Source organism: Notolepis coatsorum (assembly GCF_963971535.1).
Source record: "Notolepis coatsorum genome assembly, chromosome: 7".
Taxonomy (NCBI): Eukaryota; Metazoa; Chordata; class Actinopteri; order Aulopiformes; family Paralepididae; genus Notolepis; species Notolepis coatsorum.
In genome coordinates this window covers 127,857,343-127,870,666 of record NC_140171.1, presented here as the reverse complement: position 1 = coordinate 127,870,666, position 13,324 = coordinate 127,857,343, and the positions used below count along the sequence as shown (strand labels likewise).

Sequence of the window (13,324 nt, the reverse complement as noted above, 5' to 3'; positions counted from 1 at the left end):
CGAACTAACGTTACATAGTCACAGAATAAGCGTTAGGTAAATCATCAAATACACGTTTCACACACACACACAATCACATGCATATCGGCGTTGGTTTGTTGAACTAACGTTACATAGTCACAGTATGTAAATCATCAAATACACGTTTCACACACACACATATATATATATATATATATATATATATATATATATATATATATAAGACCGTGTAATTACCTGGTGGTTCCCAATCGGCGCTCCCATCAGATTCGTGGGCGGTCGAATCGCTGTCCCCTGACTCGCATGAAGAAGCTATGACCACAGCGGCAGCCTTCCTCTTCCTCGAACTGCGTCGGGTAGAGCCGCTCCCGGTCCCGGGGCGAGACGCGTTACTGGGCCCAGCAACGGTCTCACGGCTCTCTCCGATCGGAGCTACCAAAGTCGTTGGTGCTGCTGCTACTCGAACAACCGCGGGTCCAAACGCCAGCTTCGTCTGAACAAAGCGACCCGCCGCCGGATTGTCCCCTCGCTTACCTACACTACGTCTCTTCATACTGATCTAATAATCTAAATGAAACTACTAACTGATCAAACTACTATTACTACTACTGAAATATACTACCTAGACTACACACTAATCCCTCGAATAGTACTACTACTTAGCACGACTAAGTACTTTCTAAAGCACAGCTGAAACCTTACAATTAGTCTGATACTACCACTATACTGTATAACACTATAAATATAGACTATAGGCTGATCTCAATTCAAATATCTCTCTCAATCTCTCTCTCTCTCTCTATCGCTCTATCTCTCTCTCTCTCTCCTCCAAAACCTCGTCGATTCTGGGATCGCGCTAACGTTTTATACCTGTGGTTACATTGGCCAGGTATGCTGGCCAATCAAATGCCAGATTCATTGTGGGGTACAATATTCCCCCTATTGTGATAGTGTTAGAAAATAGGGGGACACTGCCACCTAGTGAAATTTGAGAGGAAATGCAGTTTCCGGTTCAAATTTTCTTCCAAAAGCTCGGCGGTGAAGTTCAGACGGGGAAAATCGAAAAAAGATGTAAACAGATCAAAGACGCTGTACAGCGTCCTCGGCAACTTGAGCATGGCCGGGAATGACGCTGTAAAGCGTTTTTAGGCAGTCAAAGTGTTAAAATGTAATTTAAATTTTTTAAAGAAATCTTGCTTTTGTTGCTGGTTGATTCTCCTCAGCTTCTCTCTGGTACTATACGAGAAGATAAATATAACACTTTTAAAACCCTTTGTTTATCTTTAGATCACACATTTAAAAATAACTGTTCATCTCACTTCAATAATTTTTATTGCAGAACATGGTATTTTCTCAAGCAGACAGATGTAAACACTGTAATCTGTGTTGCATGTACCTGACAAACTGAACTGTTTGTATTACAGTCATATTCTGACTTAACTGAATGCACGTGTGTGTGGATTACTGTACTATTACAGGTATTGAAATGAACAATGCAACTTCCTTATACAAAATAAAATACAAAAAAATCTTTTTTTATGAATAATTAAATATCGATATTTCGAGAAATGAGTATTGAAACCGTTTTAAATATTCATATTCTGGAACCGGAAGTAACATATTTGCATTTCGATTATTAATTTCGATTCTTAAATTTTTTTAAATATAAATTGTATTATTTTATTTTTTTACTTTGTTAACACTTTGGTTGCCTTGGGTTAAATTAATGATATACCATAGATTGCCAGCGCTATTTGTCTATGGAGAAAGTCCCCTTCTTTGCAGGGCTATAACTTTTTAAATTCTATTGCTACATTGCCATTATTAGGGCCCATTCAAAGTCCTATATGTATTGTTCATTGTGTAGCAACGTTAAACTTTTTCATTCACATATTCATAGTAAAGTATGGTCTAATGTATAAGTATGTTTTCATCTCTTTCTGCAGCTTTCTCCAGAACGTGATATATAGCCCCAAATGCATTATATTGATGATGAAATACAGTTTGATGGCAATCAGCGCGATATAAAAAATTCCAACTAGACGTACTTCTAGAAGTTACTACACGTCATCTGATGTTGACCGGATGGGCGAGGGGGCGTTTATAATTCCGTGGGCAGCGTTATACCAATCATCTAATGTGGGTCAAATGTTGATAATAGCAGTTAGTATCTAAGACGGTAACGTTACACGCTAAAACTCACCCCAGTCTCTGCGCGCCGTTGGGCGATCATCGTCGAGTAGAAATTTTATCATTATGGGATATATTTTTACCCGGTCCATCTCCAGCTTGTATAATGGTATATACGTCCAAATCATGTTGTTTATCGAGTTATTGCCAATCGATCACCGTGTAGCGTGACGAGCCAGAGTCCCATGAACCATAGCGAGCGCCCGGAAGTACTACGGTCGTCATGACAATCTCTATTCAATATCCTGTGTGGCGATTGCGCCGATCGGCCACCAGATGGCGCTCCTGAACCGCCAGAGAGCTCAGTGGGTCCTGCGGGTGGATCTCAGGCCAGCGGAGGGGGAAAATGAATCCGATCGCAGATTTTTGAAATATTGATATAAGGACGCTGTACAGCGTCCCCCGGCAACTTTAGCATGGCCAGCAAAGACGTGAGAAGACGTCTCATGGCAGTCAAAGTGTTAATTAATACCCTAGTTACAGTACAGCAACCAAATTAAACTGTATCAAGTCAACTGAAAATGTGAATAGTATGAACAAAATTAAAAAAAAAAAAAAAAAAATGTCTCCTGCGAAATAAGCTGTGACCTGTTTTGACGTGCACCTCAAAGAATCGGAACCGTAATCGTTCAAATCCAAATGATGCCCAACCCTAGGTGGGGGGCAACGTTGGTTCGTTGCAACAGCGACTCCTACTGGTCGGTCGGGGTGCCTGTTTAACAGGGAAGGAATCTGGGGGAGATGGCATGAACCTCTGCACGCATTACGCTCTCCCAGTGAACCTCCTAGCTGTCAGGTGATATGTATCGGAGGATGCATGTAGTAGTCTACACCCTCCCCAGACCGTCTACACCCTCCACAGACCGTCTACACCCTCCCCAGACCGTCTACACCCTCCACAGACCGTCTACACCCTCCCCAGACCGTCTACACCCTCCCCAGACCGTCTACACCCTCCCCAGACCATCTACACCCTCCCCATACCATCTACACCCTCCCCAGACCATCTACACCCTCCCCAGACCATCTACACCCTCCCCATACCATCTACACCCTCCCCAGACCATCTACACCCTCCCCAGACCGTCTACACCCTCCCCAGACCGTCTACACCCTCCCCAGACCGTCTACACCCTCCCCAGACCAACTACACCCTCCCCAGACCATCTACACCCTCCCCAGACCATCTACACCCTCCCCAGACATCTACACCCTCCCCAGACATCTACACCCTCCCCAGACCGTCTACACCCTCCCCAGACCGTCTACACCCTCCCCAGACATCTACACCCTCCCCAGACCATCTACACCCTCCCCATACCGTCTACACCCTCCCCAGACCGTCTACACCCTCCCCATACCGTCTACACCCTCCCCAGACCATCTACACCCTCCCCATACCGTCTACACCCTCCCCAGACCATCTACACCCTCCCCATACCGTCTACACCCTCCCCAGACCATCTACACCCTCCCCAGACCGTCTACACCCTCCCCAGACCATCTACACCCTCCCCAGACCGTCTACACCCTCCCCAGACCCCGTCTACACCCTCCCCAGACCGTCTACACCCTCCCCAGACTGTCTACACCCTCCCCAGACCGTCTACACCCTCCCCAGACCGTCTACACCCTCCCCAGTCCGTCTACACCCTCCCCAGACCGTCTACACCCTCCCCAGTCCGTCTACACCCTCCCCAGACCGTCTACACCCTCCCCAGTCCGTCTACACCCTCCCCAGACCGTCTACACCCTCCCCATACATCTACACCCTCCCCAGACCGTCTACACCCTCCCCAGTCCGTCTACACCCTCCCCAGACCGTCTACACCCTCCCCAGACCGTCTACACCCTCCCCAGACCGTCTACACCCTCCCCAGTCCGTCTACACCCTCCCCAGACCATCTACACCCTCCCCAGACCGTCTACACCCTCCCCAGACCGTCTACACCCTCCCCAGACCGTCTACACCCTCCCCAGACCGTCTACACCCTCCCCAGTCCGTCTACACCCTCCCCAGACCTTCTACACCCTCCCCAGTCCGTCTACACCCTCCCCAGACCGTCTACACCCTCCCCAGTCCGTCTACACCCTCCCCAGACCGTCTACACCCTCCCCAGACCGTCTACACCCTCCCCAGACCGTCTACACCCTCCCCAGTCCGACAGGAGCGCAGTGCAAGGACCAGGAAGGGAATTGGCATAATGATGAAAATGATAACAATTTTAAATAAAAAAAGGCACTTGACAGTATTTGAAGGATAGTTAGGATATTTGGACATCAAGTTGGATGAAATATTTGCTATTATCCTACTTACAGAGTCCCGATGTCGAGTTAATGCCGGGTTCTGAGCGAACTGGGAAGCTTTAGACAGGCTGCAAACGGCAGAAACGAGGTCACAAAACCCAAAAGGTTTTAATCCACGCCACAACATGCAGGAAAGGGTTAGTCGCCTCCACCACAAAACCACAGTTATCCAGCAGTTTGAAACAGCTGACAGGTCGTGTTACCTGTGAAACGGCTCCAGCTTTTCTTTTCAAGGAGGGAAATAGTGCCAAGTGATATCAGAATCCAAAGTGCTGGAGGACACGATGGGTTTGTGTTAGAAATAGGTAACCCTGGGGCGGCTACGTGGCGTAGTGGGCAAGGCGCTCGCCACGAAATGCTGGAGACGCTGGGCTCGTCAGTTTGAGCCCAGCGCTCCACATTTGCTTTCAGTTTAGCTGGTCGTCCACAGTAATACACATTGGCCGTATTAGGGGGTGGGAAACTGATGGGTGGGGATCGGGCGTTGTGGACAGCGACTCCTACAGGTCGGTTGGTGCGCCTGCGCAGTAGAATCAGGAAGTGTCAGGGGCAGCGTGAGCCTCCCACGCGTTACTCCTCGCCACTGAGAGATCGAGCTGCGCAGGTGAAAAGATGCGACTGCTGTTACCTCAAGTACCGGAGGGGACTTGTGCTATGTATGACTTAGTCCACATTGCAGCCGGCTTGTGGGAGGCAAGAAACAGCGTTCGTGACAGGGGAGGGTTGAATTGGATGATACGAAATTGGGATGGGAGAAAATATAGAAAATGGGAGAAAAAAGTGGATCAAAAAAAGAAATAGGTAACCCTGGACGTTAAGACGCATGCCACGTAATTGCAACGTCCTGGGTTCGAATCCGGCCCAGGACATGTGTGGCATCATGTCCTCCCCCATCTCTTCTCCCGATTTCTCTCTCTGACTCTCCTATCAACAGGGTTCGCACAAGGTCCTTGAAGTGCTTAACTTGCTTGATTTTTGACCAAAAAAAGTCAAGGCCTGGAACTCCTTGAAAACAGCCAATTTTCATTATTGAAATTCAAGTCAACCATTCGCATTGAAAGTTTTGTTTATCCATGATAAAACATTTCTGAATCAATAAATAAATTGTGTAACTAATTGTCGGAAATTGGTTTTATTAAGCCATATAGCCAAATATTGGATCAGATATATTTTTTAATAAAAGAAACTGCATTTAAAAGTGAATTTTATCATAATTATTATTTTTTTAAACCACGAAATGTCTTAAGAAATATATATTAAAAAAAAAATAGGCAACCCTGCATGTTGTGGTGTGAAATACAATTCCTGATCTCGGTAAGTAAGCTAATAGCTTTGCATCTACTACATTACTGGCAAGGATTTCATACATTTTACATTTAGTCATTTTGCTGATGCTTTTATCCAAAGCGACTTACTGTACAAGTTCTGTACAACAAGTCAACAGGAAGGGAACAACAATCGTCAAACAGTGTTGAACTTGGGAGCTGCAGTCTTTTCTTGGTGCATAGTAGTAAAGATATATTAGCATAGTAGGTAGTAATCTAGGCAAGATAGATTAGTTAATAGCAAAGTGGATGACAGTAAATGATAGTACGAAGGTTATTTTATATCTATATTTTTTTCATTTCAGAATGATATTGATTGATGAAGTGAGTTTTAAGTCGACGGCAGAAAATTGGTGGGGTTTCGGCTGTCCTGACTGGTGGGAAGTCAGTACAAACAGTACTGTATTTGCAAATCTGGTATGTCATAAATGTATAGATGTAGCAGTACATCATCAGAGTCCACAATCTCATTGATTTACTATGAATTGAAAATGGGGGACCCTGATGTAAACAAGACGAAAGTCTTTCTCTGGTCTGCATCCCATTAACAATTGTGTGTATTGAGCTGTACTGTATTGTACCCATTCTGCAATCTGTTAATAAAGTTTTCAATCAATCAATCAATACACATGAGCTTGAATACAAACAAATTTTTTCAAATAGCTCCTTTTATTTGTTCACTCGTCCTTGTGTCTGTGGAATGTGTCTGTGGAATATGTCTGGATTATGTCTGGAATATGTCTGTGGATTATGTCTGTGGAATGTGTCAGTGGATTATGTTTGTGGATTATGTCTGTGGATTATGTCCATCATATACCACTTATTTTCTGATTTTCATTTAATTGGAAAGAAAATAATAATAATAATAATAATAATAATAATAATAATAGGTCCTCGTGGGTAACTGAACACTAGGAGCAGAAGGAGGATGGAACTAAGCCTTGATCACAACGATGAAGTACAGAAGGAAGTGACTGGAAATAAAGATAATTAGCCTCGTTCACACACACAGCCACCATACGGGTTGATGGGTGGGAAGATGCTATAAAAATACCACTTCAAAGAACCAAAAACTGTCCAAATAACAGGCAGAATACACTAATGTAATTACAGACTCGGATTGTTTTTATCCGCTCGTCGTTTTTGCGTGTTTTGAAATGTATGGGAGTGAATTAGTTAGTCATCTGCTCGTTGAAATGCATGCATAACACGATCTAAGTAAACAACGTTTCCTAAAGATATTTCAGCTGCATGAGTCATAGAGGAAATTATCCACATGTCATCTTTTATAGTTTCCATGCTAGAAGAGGTGTTTCTCAACGTGGTTTTCCTGCTTTCCCACTCCGGCCAGGTGGTGGCGACGACAGGAATGAAACTCATCTTGAGGTCAGCGCTGATCACGATAATGAGATGTCAGATGAAGAGGAAATGGGAGTTGTCTTGTTCAAGGTTACGACACGCTGCCAGATATTATTATATGTATTTAATATATATATATATATATATATATATATATATATATATATATATATATATATATATATATATATATATATATATATATATATATATATATATATATATATATATATATATAGTTAGAGTAATGTGTTCATTTATAGTTAAAGACAGTAGAGGCTGAGTACTTTCTGGTGATATATCACATTCACACTCCAAGTGATTTCGATTTTAGATTTGAATTGCAAATACATGGGCCATCCAAAGAATTACAAAACGGACTTATTATGGTTTTTCGGTGCAAGGGTTCATTATTGGATTTTCCTTAACCTATCAGAGAACCTTTCATACCCATGAACAATCAGAAACCCTGCTTCCATGCAGGCTTACCCGAACCACCTGTGAAAGAAAAGAAAGAGTCACATATCCCATTATCCCATTTAAAATTGGGTGAGGCCAGATCTTATATTGCTTAGACATGTCATGCTAATGGGGTTGGCCAGCCCCACTCTGGGCATAATGTGCAGGGGGCATTTTATGGGGGGGGGGTTAACGGGGATAGGACCCCCTTTGTTAAGTATAGATTTTAGACTAAATGTTAAGTTAAAACAACAACTCCTCGTTGGTCCTCACCGCTGCTCTCCACTCTGGGCACAAAGATAAACCTACTCTCCAAATAAGCCCTAATAAGAGTCACAGTGACTACTAGGAATGTGACCTCATGGGCCAAAAATCTGAACGACGTGAGGTTCCAAAGTCTTTTCACACGTTCTCCATGTGAAATTGCATTTATCTTTGGACTTCTCGGAAGTGATTGTCTTCATGAAACAAAACAATGACCTGAACTATATTCCTCTGTCGTAGAAGTGTACACTTCCTCTTGCTGCACTTCACATTTCTCAACGACACATCACTCCCTCTCAGCAAATGTTCTCCAGTTAAGGGCTTTGTCATGGACCTGTTCACGGTTCACGTCAGACTCCGTGTGCGCACGCATCAGTGGGGCAAAAGGAACATAATCCTGGTCAGAACAACGGGGCAGACTACAATATATTTGCATTTGTTAGCCATGCTAGCGATCTAAGCAATCAATTCATGCCAAAGGCTAGATGTAAAAGGTGAAAGACTCACAGTCACAGCCGTGCTGATTTGGCTAAAAGGTCAACCAGCCGTTTTAGTTTGAAACAACTTTTAGTCAGCGTAGTGTCGTGGTTTCTCCATAGAGCCCTGTAGTACTTTTTTTTTGCGCAGAAGCTCGTGCAGGTAGGGGGCAACTTAGTCACATGACTCAGTTGGTATTGCTGATTGGCTCGAACACGTATGTTTGTAAACAGCAAACAGGTCTATTGTCCACACAGGTAAACAACCATGTTGTACTTTAAGCCACACATTCAATCTAAAGCTCGACAGACAGAATTGATTTAGATTCCTCTTACTGCTAGACTGTGTGTGTGTGTGTGTGTGTGTGTGTGTGTGTGTGTGTGTGTGTGTGTGTGTGTGTGTGTGTGTGTGTGTGTGTGTGTGTGTGTGTGTGTGTGTGTGTGTGTGAGGCTGCACGATTTTGGGAAATAATCTAATTGCGATTTTTCGGACAGTTATTGCGATTGCGATTACATTTGCGATTATATATATATATATATATTTTTTTTTTTTTGCAGCCCCACAGAGGTTTATTGTAAAATACGGCTTGCATCTGGCCTATGCGGTGGGTCTGTTCGGGACACCGAGCCTGAAACTGTTTCTTTTTACCTGGGAATCGATACCAGTACCCAACGGTACCTTTTTTTTCTGTACTTTACTCTCCCTCTCTGAAGTCTAAACTTCACAACACACAATCTAAAACCCCTTACCTCCCTTTCCCAAACCGTTCCTACAAATAATTTTTTTATGTTGCATGATCATAATTCATGTATATTTATTTTATATAATATTTTTTTTTTTTTTTTTTTTAATAAAACAAAAAATTATCATTCTTTCCAAAAGACAAGAGGCCTAGAAGTGTGGCTAACGCTAATGGCACGCATACCAGAGGCTAACTGCCTACGAAAACAGGCACAGAGGCACTGAAAGAGGATTTCACCCATCTAATGAACACACTATACTAGACAAATATCAAGATGTATCCATCAGTGGACCAATTGCATGCTTTTGCAGAGAACAAGATGCCTTCAGTCTACTCCTTCAGACATTAACCACCCCCACAGCCCAAATGGAATGACAAAGAAAATTAAAATTAAAAATATTTTTAAATTTAAAAATATTATATATTTTTTTTTTCGACCAATAGTCGACTAACAGCAAATTTTGGCCAATCATAGTCGACCATCCAAATCCTTAGTCAGGGACAGCCCTACTACCTACTATACTAATATGTCTATACTACTACCTACTATACTAATATGTCTATATTACTACCTAGTACCTACTATACTAATATGTCTATATTACTACCTACTAGCTACTATACTAATATGTCTATATTACTACCTAGTACCTACTATACTAATATGTCTATATTACTACCTACTAGCTACTACTAATGTCTATATTACTACCTACTATACTAATATGTCTATACTACTAGTACCTACTATACTAATATGTCTATACTACTAGTACCTACTATACTAATATGTCTATTAGACATGGTAGCAACAATCTTTCCACCATCGCTGCAGTTTCCTTACGTCTTTATTGAAAAGTCCTTAAATCCGACAAAACATTCCTTTATTTCCCACTCGCCCACATAGTGGGTTTGAAGGCCGTAGCTCGCTAATAGCAGGTTGTGCTCTGTGTGTCAGACGTCTGGGGCTGCATCATACATTATTGAATATCCTGTAATGTGTTGCCTCTTGTCTTTCACTCAAAACAGATCAATGGATCTGTAGCGTGTCAGGTGAAAGGTGATGGGCTTGGATTCTCAGTAGTCAGTTGTCGGTTCCCCCCCCCCCCCCCCCCCCCCCGTAATGTTCTGTAAATGATAAGCGTTGGCGAGCTCTCGGGCATGGCAACTCTCCAGTCTCCCCTGCACAGATGTTCCCACTGGCGAGGTCTACACCGTTTGTAACACTCGATTCACCTTTAGTTCACTCTCACCCGCAGCAGCCCAAAGGGCAAATGAGTCCGGCGGTGAACTAAATTGCAGTGCGAGTCGTCAGGTAAAACCTAGAAATATAATGATGGTGGGATCGATGAGTTGCTCTCTCTGTAAAGTGGTCTCTCTCTCTCTCTCTCTCTCTCTCTCTCTCTCTCTCTCTCTCTCTCTCTCTCTCTCTCTCTCTTTGATCATCTGGGAGTTTATTAAAAGTACAGTAGTACAAACTTGTACCTGACCTAACAGAGTGTACTGTACAGTACCTCTCCTACTGCCCTAATCCTGTCTTTATTACTCATCCTCCACCCCCTCTCTCTCTGTCTCTCTCCCTCCCTCTCTCTCTCTTTCTTTCTCCCTCCCCCTCTCTAATGCTCTCTCTTTCTGTCTCCCTCCCTCTCTCTAATACTCTCTCTTTCTGTCTCTCTCCCTCCCTCTCTCTAATGCTCTCTCTGTCTCTCTCTCTCTCTCTCTAATGCTCTCTCCCTCTTTCTAACGCTCCGTCTCACTCTCACCCCAAGGGGATCAATAAAATATATATTTTTTAATTTCAAATAATGGACCCCCGCCCTCTCTCCCTGCCTTTCTCTCAGGGTCCTGCAAGCGGAGGGGACGGCCCCTCCACCCCCGGCCCAGCTAGCGCCCACAGCTTCGTCCAGGAACACTTCCAGGCACAGTACAGGTCAGAGAACACAGCCAACCACCAACACAACCATACCAAACAAGAACACAACTTGTTTATACCATCATGGGGAAATGGATGTGTGTTTACAACAGGGTTTTTCCAACTGCAGCAGGAAGTCAAATCAGGGGGCTCCGCCAGACTCTCTTTAATTTGCAGATATATCCGTCAAGAGAGACAGCGCTCCTTATCTGTCTGGGGAAAACAAAGTAGGACGTAAGTCAAAGAAAAGTATCTAAGCACCTCATCAATTATGCAGCGCGCACTCCGAGATCCACCAGTCGGTAAATCTCGCCGCCCCCAAGTCCGCGTTTGGATAACCCAGAATGTATTAACACACCGCTAGAGAGGAGGGGCATTCAGGACGGGTGAGAGGAGGGGCATTCAGGACGGGTGAGAGGAGGGGCATTCAGGACGGGTGAGAGGAGGGGCCTTCAGGACGGGTGAGAGGAGGGGCATTCAGGACGGGTGAGAGGAGGGGCATTCAGGACGGGTGAGAGGAGGGGCATTCAGGACGGGTGAGAGGAGGGGCCTTCAGGACGGGTGAGAGGAGGGGCATTCAGGACGGGTGAGAGGAGGGGCATTCAGGACGGGTGAGAGGAGGGGCATTCAGGACGGGTGAGAGGAGGGGCATTCAGGACGGGTGAGAGGAGGGGCATTCAGGACGGGTGAGAGGAGGGGCATTCAGGACGGGTGAGAGGAGGGGCATTCAGGACGGGTGAGAGGAGGGGCATTCAGGACGGGTGAGAGGAGGGGCATTCAGGACGGGTGAGAGGAGGGGCATTCAGGACGGGTGAGAGGAGGGGCCTTCAGGACGGGTGAGAGGAGGGGCCTTCAGGACGGGTGAGAGGAGGGGCATTCAGGACGGGTGAGAGGAGGGGCATTCAGGACGGGTGAGAGGAGGGGCATTCAGGACGGGTGAGAGGAGGGGCATTCAGGACGGGTGAGAGGAGGGGCCTTCAGGACGGGTGAGAGGAGGGGCATTCAGGACGGGTGAGAGGAGGGGCATTCAGGACGGGTGAGAGGAGGGGCATTCAGGACGGGTGAGAGGAGGGGCCTTCAGGACGGGTGAGAGGAGGGGCATTCAGGACGGGTGAGAGGAGGGGCCTTCAGGACGGGTGAGAGGAGGGGCATTCAGGACGGGTGAGAGGAGGGGCATTCAGGACGGGTGAGAGGAGGGGCATTCAGGACGGGTGAGAGGAGGGGCCTTCAGGACGGGTGAGAGGAGGGGCATTCAGGACGGGTGAGAGGAGGGGCCTTCAGGACGGGTGAGAGGAGGGGCATTCAGGACGGGTGAGAGGAGGGGCATTCAGGACGGGTGAGAGGAGGGGCATTCAGGACGGGTGAGAATGCATTTCTCTGTCCTGTGGGTTAGAATCTGTAGCTTGAGAAAGTGGGTCAGACGGACTGGTGAATGTTTGGGGGGGGGGTATCTTTAGTATATAGCCTTCTGTTTTTAATCGTCTGTAGTGCGGTAGTGAAAGGGTTAACCTTCTGTAGTGTGGCAGTGAAAGGGTTCATGTATCCTACGCAGCAGAAAGACAGAGGCTGCTGACTGGCTCAACAGACCGTCCAGTGGAAAGCACTCCGGCGTATACTATGGCTGATCCCAGATCTGGACACTGTATACTAGGGCTGATCCCAGATCTGGACACTGTATACTATGGCTGATCCCAGATCTGGACACTGTATACTATGGCTGATCCCAGATCTGGACACTGTATACTAGGGCTGATCCCAGATCTGGACACTGTATACTAGGGCTGATCCCAGATCTGGACACTGTATACTAGGGCTGATCCCAGATCTGGACACTGTATACTATGGCTGATCCCAGATCTGGACACTGTATACTAGGGCTGATCCCAGATCTGGACACTGTATACTAGGGCTGATCCCAGATCTGGACACTGTATACTAGGGCTGATCCCAGATCTGGACACTGTATACTAGGGCTGATCCCAGATCTGGACACTGTATACTAGGGCTGATCCCAGATCTGGGACACTGTATACTAGGGCTGATCCCAGATCTGGACACTGTATACTAGGGCTGATCCCAGATCTGGACACTGTATACTATGGCTGATCCCAGATCTGGACACTGTATACTAGGGCTGATCCCAGATCTGGACACTGTATAGTAGGGCTTATCCCAGATCTGGACACTGTATACTAGGGCTGATCCCAGATCTGGACACTGTATACTAGGGCTGATCCCAGATCTGGACACTGTATACTAGGGCTGATCCCAGATCTGGACACTGTATACTAGGGCTGATCCCAGATC

The 13,324-nt window shown here is 45.6% G+C and overlaps 1 protein-coding gene across 1 annotated transcript in view; it reads left to right on the top strand.

Annotated features, from left to right (window-relative positions):
• Positions 1-10,950: 10,950 nt before the first annotated feature.
• Positions 10,951-13,324, top strand: part of usp43a (ubiquitin specific peptidase 43a) — a 159,236-nt gene continuing 156,862 nt past the window's right edge. Inside the window, exon 1 of the mRNA XM_084319112.1 lies at positions 10,951-11,035. The gene's annotated coding sequence lies outside the window, so the exon portion shown is untranslated. The remainder of the gene's footprint in view (positions 11,036-13,324) is intronic.